Here is an 11,018-nt window from a genome sequence, read left to right on the forward strand (position 1 = left end):
GCATTATTTATTATAGTATTACATAAGTGAGGCAATAAAACATTATAAATGAGTAGTTTTCCGTGATTTACGCTTATACTGTAAATTGCTTTCACTAATCGGCCCCCAAATATAGTCTCCCATCATGTTTTCATTATACGAGTATGACCCTTGGTAGCGGCGTTCAAAGTCCAAGTATATCCTAATGGAAGCGCTCGCCTTTTTCCTCAGAGTACACCGCCGTGTTCTTAAATTTATCAAGATGAGCGTCAAGGATATGGACTTTGAGGGACATCCTGCAACCCATCTTCCCGTAGTTTCTCACCAAGGTCTCAATATACTCCACATAGTTTTCGGTTTTGTGACTCCTCAAGAAGCCAAGAGCCACTGCGACAATGCTGTTCCATGCAACTTTCTCTGTCCTACTAAGCATCTATATATATATATATATATATATATATATATATATATATATATATATATATATATATATATATATATATATATATATATATATATATATATATATATATATATATATATATATATATATATATATATATATATATATATATATATATATATATATATATATATATATATATATATATATATATATATATATATATATATATATATATATATATATATATATATATATATATATATATATATATATATATATATATATATATATATATATATATATATATATATATATATATATATATATATATATATATATATATATATATATATATATATATATATATATATATATATATATATATATATATATATATATATATATATATATATGATAGTGATGATGATGATAGTGATGATGATGATAGTGATGATGATGATGATGATGATGATAGTGATGATGATGATGATGATGATGGTAATGATGATGATGATGATGATGATGACGATGATGATGACGATGATGATGACGATGACGATGATAGTGATGATGATGATGATGATAGAGCAGTGGTCGGTTGTGTGCAGGGGAGACAAGAGAGTGAAGGTCCTCAGGGCACATTGCGTGGAGACGAAGAATCCCTTCAATGTGTTGGAGGAAGGGAAGGAGAAGGAGGTGGACAGGGCCGGAGGAGGCAAAATGAAGGGGGCAGATGCAGTTACCCTGCCCCAAGGTAGAGTGCTTGTGTTTGGTGATAGTCAGGTTAGGCACTTAGATAGTGCGTTCTGTGCTAGGGATAGGAAGCGTAGGTCGAGGGTGTGTTTGCCGGGGGCCGGGATAGGGAAGGTAGCTGATAGGCTACACACGTGCTTGGAAAAAGATGGGATCAAGCCCATTGTTTTTCTCGGTGCGGGAGGGAATGACCTTGGTAAGGTCAGGAGTGAGGAGCTTATCAGGAGGTTTCGACAGGCTCTGGACAGGATTAGGGACAAGGGAGGGATCCCCGTGGTATGTGGTGTCTTGCCGAGGAGGGGAGTTGGTGCTGAGTGGCTGTCCAGGGCTATCCCAGTGAATCGCAGGCTCGCGAATCATTGTAGGAGTAATGGATGGACGTTCATCGACAACTGGGACCTTTTCTATGGTAGGGACACCTTGTACGCCAGGGATGGAGTGCATTTTGTCACGCCAGGGTGTTCGTGTTTTGGCCGAAACTCTCGAGAGGGAGGTAACTGCACTCCAGCACTTTTTTCGTTAGTCGGGAGGGAAGAAGGGGTAGTGAGGAGAAGACGAGGGGCAAATTAGTTAAATCTAGAAAGGTAGCTAGCTCAGGGATGGTGAGAAATAGCTTAAGTGTTTACTACACAAACTGTAGAAATATTCTGAATAAAATAGACTTGCTTAGAGGAATAGCGAGCGTAGAGAAATTTGATATCATTGCTTTAACTGAAACTTGGTTAGATATGTCAGGAAAAGTATTTAATCCAGAGGTTAAGATAGATGGGTATACAATGTTCTATAAAGATATGGAAAACAGGAGAGGAGGAGGCGTCGCGTTATACGTTAGGCCGGGCGCACATTGAGACGCAGGCAACACAGGCGACACAGCACAGAGCAGGGCAGAAAACTGCATCTCACTGGTTTAAACCTAAGCACGCATATTGACACGCAGGACAGCACAGCACAGATGCAGACCTGTGTCGGCCTGCGCGACGCAGTCGTTCGAACGCAGTTTCCTGTGCCACGTGCGGCGCAGCTTGATAGCAACTCACTCTTTAGTACTCACAATGTCATCCACGGAGCAACTCATAGAGGCTGTTCGCCATCAAAGAGTGCTGTATGACACTAGTCATCCTGATTATATGAGAGGAACTTATAAGGACGAGTTATGGGCAAATTCTCCATGTGTTTTCCTCTTCTCCATGTATTCACTCCTCCACACTGACCTCTTTGCTCTACAAATGTCATATAATAATATTACTTTCTCGAACTCGTTTTTTGAGTCGGAATCGGAACTAAGGTTTCCAAAGTAATTTTTGGCAACAGCCATGATCAACACTACCGCACAGGACGACAGCCTGCTTCTCAATGTGCGCACCACGCCTGTGCTGCGTTGTGCTGCCCTGCGTCTCAATGTGCGCCTTGCCTTAGGGACACATTACAGTGTTGTATGAACAATAGAATTAAAACAGATAACAAAGCAGAGTCGATATGGGTAGATATTAAGGAAGGATCACAGTCAGTAGTACTAGGGGTAGTTTACAGACCACCGACCAGTACAGAGGAAATTAACACCTCACTGTGGCAGGAATTAAATAGAGCAGGCAGGTACAGTCAGGTATGTGTGGTAGGAGATTTTAACTTTAGGAATATCGACTGGAGTCTGATTGTGGGTAACAAGGAAGCAGAGGTCATCTTAAGGTAATTCAGGATAATTTTTTTTAAAACAGGCAGTCGTAGAACCCACAAGGGGAATAATATTCTAGATTTAATTCTTACTAACAGGGAGGAAGCAGTCACGCAGGTAGAGGTTGGAGGACAGCTAGGTAACAGTGACCATAGGGAAATTAGGTACAATTTAGAATGGGAAGAAACTGTTAGAAACAAAAACACTAGTAAAATACCTGACTTTATGAGAGCAGATTTTCAAGAATTAAAAAGGTACCTTTAAGGAGTGGACTGGCAAAGGATGCAGGGTGAGGTCAGGTCAGGGACGGAGTTCAGAGAGATAAGGCAGGATGAGAGAGGTGAGGTGAGGCGTGTGGGTGTAGGACAAGAGGAAGGAAGATGTGTCCGGGAGGGAGGAGGAAAGAGGAAGGGGGGAGATAGGTGTGAGTATGTTGGAATGTCAGGTCATGCTGAAATGAGAGAGGTGAGGTCGAGGCAAGTAGATGAGGGAGTGGAGAGGATGGTAGGGGACGAGATGAGGGGATTAGTTGAAGTAAATGTAGATGAACTTTATAAATATTTCGTAGATAAAGTTCATACAGGTCAGTTAGCAAATATCCCGTATAGAACAATAAGATCATAAAAAAATGACCCTAAATGGATGACTGCTAGGTTAAAGCATTATATAGGGCGTAAGATAATTATATATAAGAGATTAAGGGCAGGTGAAGAAGATTTAAGGACACAATATAATGAATTAGTTAGAACAGTCAGGAAGTTAACGAGGAAAGCTAAGGACAATTATGAATTAAAGGTAGCCAGCCAGGCGAAGACGGACCCCAAGGGATTTTATCAGGTATACAGGACGAAAAATAAGGATACTGTAGGTCCATTAAAGGCAGCAGATGGGGAGCTGGTTAGTTCTGGAGAGGAGATAAGTAAACTTCTGAATAATTATTTTTTATCTGTCTTCACCCAGGAAAACATGCAGGATATGCCAGATAGTGAACAGGTGTTTAGAGCAGATGAGAATGAGAAGCTGACAGATATTTCCATAACTAGGGAGATAGTGGAACAGGAGATAGATAGGCTAAAAAAAGTTCAAGTCACCAGGACCTAATGAAATATATCCCAGAGTACTTAAGGAATGTAGAGAGATTATTAGTGAGCCGTTAGTTTCTGTCTTTAGGAAATCACTAGAGTCGGGTGAGGTACCAGTAATGTGGAGGCAGGCTAATGTAGTACCCATCTTTAAGAAAGGAGATAAAACTTTAGCGTCTAATTATAGACCTGTCAGCTTAACTTCAGTTGTAGGTAAAATGTTAGAATCAATAATAGCGAGGAACATTAGGGAACATTTAGACAAACATAACTTGATAAATCAGTCAGCACGGCTTCACGAAGGGGAAGTCTTGCCTGACAAACTTGTTAAGTTTTTACAGTAAGGTGTACGAGGCAGTAGATAATGGTGATAGTTATGATATCTTATATCTGGACTTTAGTAAAGCATTTGACAAGGTACCCCATCAAAGGCTCCTGAGAAAGGTTAGGGCACACGGGATAGATGGGAAGGTGTTAGGCTGGATAGGGTCATGGCTTAGTGACAGGCAACAAAGAGTTGTAATAAACGGCTCGAAATCCGAGTGGGGTCATGTAATTAGTGGGGTGCCACAGGGATCAGTATTAGGGCCATTGTTATTTCTAATATATATCAATGACTTGGATAGTGGAATTAGTAGTGATGTTAATAAATTTGCGGATGACACAAAGACAGGTAGATTAATTAGGTCAGAATCGGATGCCATCGCCTTGCAGGCAGACTTAGATAGAATGAATGAATGGACGGATAGAAGGCGAATGCAATTTAATATCAATAAATGCAAAGTGCTTAGAGTAGGTAGAGGAAACCCACATTAAACAACCAAACTCTGGTAGGTACAGGGTACGAGAAAGATTTAGGAGTTATAGTTAGTTCTGAACTCCGTCTAAGGAAACAATGCATAGAAGCCAGAAACAAGTCAAATAGTCTACTGCCTCCTCCGTCAGGAGGAGGCAGTAGACACCTGCCGAAACGATAATTACTCCCAGTGAGGACTAAAGCACAGTTCAGGGGGTGCTGTGAACTTATCATTAAACCCAGCTGTGACCTCACTGAACGTTTCCCTTTGTGTCTCACAACACGAGGGGGCAGTCACAGCCTGCCCTCTAAAGACAACTCTCTTCCTCCACACAAAACTACAAGCACCTAATAACACACACACCCTTCACTCAAAAATTTTAAAATGATCATGGCGACTCCTACACCAGCCTCGGAGTCCCCATCTGGGGAGGGGACCATAAATGTCCCCAGGTCGGACTGCCTTTCTGTCGACGACCCTAAGTGTCTTGACACCTCGCTCAACTTTTTCTTCATTAACTTCTGCAACATTCGCGGTCTAAGATCTAATTTTCAATCTGTAGAACACCACCTCTCCTCTTCTTAACCTCATCTTCTTTTCCTTACTGAAACTCAGGTGTCTGAGGCAACTGACAGTAGCCCTTTTTCTGTTCCCTCCTTTCTCTATCCTCATTTTCGATCCAAAGCTGGATGCTGCGTGTATGTGCGCAATGACTTAACCTGCTCTCGTGCCCACGCTCTTGAATCTTCCGAGTTTTCCACAATATGGCTACGACTACAGAGTCACTCTCATATTAAATTTATCTGTGCTGTATACCTCTCACCTAACTCCTCTGACTATCAGAAATTCTTTGACTACTTAACTTCCAAAGTGGAGCACATTCTGACCCTCTTCCCTTTTGCAGAGATCTCCATTCTTGGAGACTTCAATGTTCACCACCAGCTTTGGCTTTCCTCTCCCTTCACTGACCATCCTGGTGAACTAGCCTACAACCTTGCTATCCTCCATGACCTAGAGCAATTGGTGCAACACCCTATTCGTGTTCCTGACCGTCTTGGAGATACGCCCAACATTCTTGAACTTTTCCTGACCTCTAATCCTTCTGCTTATGCTGTCACCCTTTCTTCTCCGTTGGGCTCCTCCGATCACAATCCAATATCTTTATCTTGTCCTATCACTCCAATCCCTTGTCAGGATCCCCCTAAGCGAAGGTGCATCTGGCGTTTTGCCTCTGCTAGTTGGGAGAACCTGAGGAGGTATTTTGCTGATTTTCTTTGGAATGACTACTGCTTCCGTGTCAGAGACCCGTCTTTGTGTGCTGAGCGCATAACAGAGGTGATAGTGTCTGGCATGGAGGCATACATTCCTCACTCTTTTTCTCGTCCTAAGCCTTCTAAACCTTGGTTTAACACAGCTTGTTCTCGTGCTATACATGATAGAAAGGTGGCCCACAAAAGGTATTTAAGCCTTCCATCACCAGAATCTCATGCACTTTATATTTTTGCCCGGAACCATGCTAAGTCTGTTCTCCAACTAGCCAAAAACTCCTTCATTAACAGAAAATGTCAAAACCTTTCAAGGTCTAACTCCCCTCGTGATTTCTGGCATCTAGCCAAAAACATCTCCAATAACTTTGCTTCTTCTTCTTTCCCTCCTCTATTTCAACCAGATGGCACCACTGCTATCACATATATTTCTAAAGCTGAACTCTTTGCTCAAACCTTTGCTAAAAACTCTACCTTGGACGATTCTGGGCTTGTTCCTCCCTCTCCTCCACCCTCTGACTACTTCATGCCACGTATTAAAATTCTTCGCAATGATGTTTTCCATGCCCTCGCTGGCCTAAACCCTCGGAAGGCTTATGGACCTGATGGGGTCCCTCCTATTGTTCTCCGAAACTGTGCCTCCGTGCTTGCACCTTGCCTAGTCAAACTCTTTCAGCTCTGTCTGTCAACATCTACGTTTCCTTCTTGCTGGAAGTTTGCCTACATTCAACCTGTTCCTAAAAAGGGTGACCGTTCTAATCCCTCAAACTACCGTCCTATTGCTTTAATTTCCTGCCTATCTAAAGTTTTTGAATCTAACCTCAACAGGAAGATTCTTAAACACATATCACTTCATAACCTTCTATCTGATCGCCAGTATGGGTTCCGTCAAGGCCGCTCTACTGGTGATCTTTTGGCTTTCCTTACTGAGTCTTGGTCATCCTCTTTTAGAGATTTTGGTGAAACTTTTGCTGTTGCCTTGGACATATCAAAAGCTTTTGGTAGAGTCTGGCACAAAGCTTTGATTTCCAAACTACCCTCCTACGGTTTCTATCCTTCTCTCTGTAACTTCATCTCAAGTTTCCTTTCTGACCGTTCTATTGCTGCTGTGGTAGACGGTCACTGTTCTTCTTCTAAATCTATTAACAGTGGTGTTCCTCAGGGTTCTGTCCTGTCACCCACTGTCTTCTTATTATTCATTAATGATCTTCTAAACCAAACTTCTTGTCCTATCCACTCCTACGCTGATGATACCACCCTGCACTTTTCCACGTCTTTTCATAGACGTCCAACCCTTCAGGAGGTAAACGTATCACGCAGGGAAGCCACAGAACGCCTGACTTCTGATCTTTCTAAAATTTCTGATTGGGGCAGAGCAAAATTGGTATTGTTCAATGCCTCAAAAACTCAATTCCTCCATCTATCAACTCGACACAACCTTCCAGACAACTATCCCCTCTTCTTCAATGACACTCAACTGTCCCGCTCTTCTACACTGAACATCCTCGGTCTGTCCTTTACTTATAATCTGAACTGGAAACTTCACATCTCATCTTTAGCTAAAACAGCTTCTATGAATTTAGGTGTTCTGAGACGTCTCCGCCAGTTTTTCTCACCCCGCCCCAGCTGCTAACTCAGTACAAGGGCCTTATCCGTCCATGTATGGAGTATGCTTCACATGTCTGGGGGGGTTCCACTCATACTGCTCTTCTAGACAGGGTGGAATCAAAAGCTTTTCGTCTCATCAACTCCTCTCCTCTAACTGAATGTCTTCAGCCTCTCTCTCACCGCCGCATTGTTGCATCTCTAGCTGTCTTCTACCGCTATTTTCATGCTAACTGCTCTTCTGATCTTGCTAACTGCATGCCTCCCCTCCTTCCGCGGCCTCGTTGCACAAGACTTTCTTCTTTCTCTCACCCCTATTCTGTCCACCTCTCTAACGCAAGAGTTAACCAGTATTCTCAATCATTCATCTCTTTCTCTGGTAAACTCTGGAACTCCCTGCCTGCTTCTGTATTTCCACCTTCCTATGACTTGAATTCCTTCAAGAGGGAGGTTTCAAGACACTTATTCATCAATTTTTGACCACTGCTTTGACCCTTTTATGGGACTGGCATTTCAGTGGGCATTTTTTTTTTATTAGATTTTTGTTGCTCTTGGCCAGTGTCCTTCCTACATAAAAAAAAAAAAAAAGAAGGCCGGAAGTAATATTAAAGTTATACTTGGCGCTGGTCAGACCTCATCTAGACTACGCTGTGCAGCTCTGGTCCCCACATTACAGGAAAGAAATAGGTCTATTAGAATCAGTACAGAGGAGAATGACTAAAAGGATACAGGGGATGAGGAGTATTCCTTACGAGGCTATGGTTGAAGCTGTTAAATTTACATTCTCTAGAAAGAGGTAGGTTAAGAGGGGACCAGATAGAAGTCTTTAAGTGGTATAAGTATAAGGGTTATAACAAGGGAGATGTAAGCAAAATTCTTAGGATCAGCAACCAGGGTAGAACAAGAAATAACGGGTTCAAGATTAAAAAATTTAGGTTCAGGAAGGAGATAGGAAAAAATTGGTTCTCAAATAGAGTGGTAGATGAGTGGAGCGGACTCAGTAATCATGTATTTTGTGCTAGGACACTAACACATATCACAGTCTAAGAAGGAAGTTCTTTGACTGTCCTTTTGTATGAAAGTCGTCTGTCGTATGATATAATCTTCTACCTTCCTTGGCAACCGAATGGCCAGCAGGTATATCACATAGCACGAATCAATCTCTTTCAGAATGGTGAAACTATGAAAACATTCTTCCAGCTCATCAATGAATTTCCTTAAGCCTTTTACATTACCTACTCTTAGAGTAGGTCCCTGCGAGATTCTTTTTATCATTTGATCAACAAAAGCGTCTTCATCATTCTTCAAGCAGTTTGAGAGTACGTTCATACCGACTGTTAAGATTTTCGATCCTCATACATGCCCAGAACTTGTCTCTAATCTGTCCGGTGTAAGCAGAAACTAGTGTCTCTAATTTGGCTACAGGAGATCTACCCATGACTTCGACATGCCGTTGGAAAGTTTGCTTAAACTCCCAAATTTCAGAATAGGTTCCTTCACTATATGTGGGTGTTATTCTCTTTGAGTGTTGTAAGCCTCTAGGCTCGGCAAATCCATTACTCTGTGATCCTTCATTAACCTTCGTTGTCTTCTTCAGCCCTTTGTGCTCCCCCTGGTGAAGCTCTCCTGGCAAGACATCAAGTGCAGGCACTGAGGATTCCTTGTCCTCTCTCTGGTTTACTTGTTCCGTTTCAACCCCAATCTCTAATAATTCCTCCAACGTTCCCCCAGGTTTGGAGCACAGGGTGGATTCCCACTTTCACGCATTTCAAAGGATACAACAGTCAGTAATGACTCACATGTTGATGGGTCCTTAAATTCCTGTAGGTATGATCACTCTTAATGCAGGACGTCTGTCCACAACGTCTGCTCATCAACACAGACTATTCACGACGTCCGCTCACCGCCACAGTATGAAGGTTTCTCCCCCAGGGCTTAGCTGAGGGTCCAATACATGTGTTTCTTGAGTGGAATCTTTGAGTCCCCCTAACTGACCTCTATTAACCCCCGCCAAAGCGACTGTACCGGGTCAACACAATATCATCTTCCTATCCCGTCCACTACCATCCTCTCTCTCTCTCTCTCTCTCTCTCTCTCTCTCTCTCTCTCTCTCTCTCTCTCTCTCTCTCTCTCTCTCTCTCTCTCTCTCTCTCTCTCTCTCTCTCTCTCTCTCTCTCTCTCTCTCTCTCTCTCTCTCTCTCTCTCTCTCTCTCAGCAGTAACAAACATCTATCATTTCACAACCTTCTAACTGATCGTCAGTATCTGTCAAGGTCGCTCTACTGATGGTCTTTTGGCTTTACTCACTTCGTCTTCGTCATCCTCTTTTAGGGATTTTTAGTGAAACTTTTGCTGTTGCCTTAGATATATCAAAACCTTTTGATAGAGTTTGGCACAAAGCTTTGATTTCCAAACTACCTTCCTACGGCTTCCACCCTTCTCTCTGTAACTTATCTCAAGTTTCCTTTCTGACCGTTCTATTGCTGCTATGGTAGACAGTCACTGTTTGTCTCCTAAGTCTGTTAACAGTGATGTTCCTCAAGGTTCTGACCTGTCACCCACTCTCTTCCTATTATTCATCAAGGAACTTCTAAATCAAACTTCTTGTCCTATCCACTCCTACGCTGATGATACTACCCTGCACTTTTCCGCATCTTTTCATAGACATCCAATTCTTTAGGAAATAAACACTTGATGCAGGGAAGCCACAGAATGGCTGACTTCTAATCTCTGAAAGAGTTCTGATTTGGGTAGAGCAAAGTTAGTATTGTTCTTAGCCTCAAAAACTCAATTCCTACATTTTTGAACCCGACACAACCTTTCAGATAAGTATCCCCTCTTCTTTAGTGACGCTCAACTGTTCCTCTCTTTTACACTGAACATCCTTGGTCTGCCATTTATTTATAATCTAAACTGGAAACTTCACATCTCATCTCTAGCTAAAACAGCTATGAAGTTAGGCCTTCTGAGCCGTCTTCACCAGTTTTTCTCACCCCCCTCCCACTTTCAGCTGCTAACTCTGTACTGGGGGCCTTATCCGTCCGTATGGAGTATGCTTCACATGTATGAGGAAGGGGTTCCACTCATCTAAAGCTTTTCGTCTTATCAACTCCTCTCCTTTGACCGACTGTCTTCAGCCTCTCTCTCTCGCCGTCGCATTGTTGCATCGCTTGCTATCTTCTACCGCTACTTTTATGTAACTGCTCTTCTGATCTTGCTAACTGCATGCCTCCCCTCCTCCTGTTCCTTCGCTGCACAAAACTTTTTCTTCTTTCTTTCACCCCTATTCTCTCTACCTCTCTAATGCAAAAGATAATCAGTATCCTTAATCATTCACCTCTTACTCTGGTAAAGTCTGGAACTCCCTGCCTTCCTCTGTCCTCGCATTTCCTCCCTCCTATGACTTGAACTCTTTCAAGAAGGAAGTTTCAAGACACTTATCCTGTAATTTTTGATGACC

At 42.3% G+C, this 11,018-nt stretch overlaps 1 protein-coding gene across 5 annotated transcripts in view; it reads left to right on the forward strand.

Annotated features, from left to right (window-relative positions):
* The window catches only part of LOC135089198 (ABC transporter F family member 4-like), a 121,550-nt gene that overhangs the window by 59,379 nt on the left and 51,153 nt on the right, over window positions 1–11,018 (forward strand). The window lies entirely within an intron of this gene.

The sequence above is a fragment of the Scylla paramamosain genome, chromosome 32 (assembly GCF_035594125.1).
Source record: "Scylla paramamosain isolate STU-SP2022 chromosome 32, ASM3559412v1, whole genome shotgun sequence".
Taxonomy (NCBI): domain Eukaryota; kingdom Metazoa; phylum Arthropoda; class Malacostraca; order Decapoda; family Portunidae; genus Scylla; species Scylla paramamosain.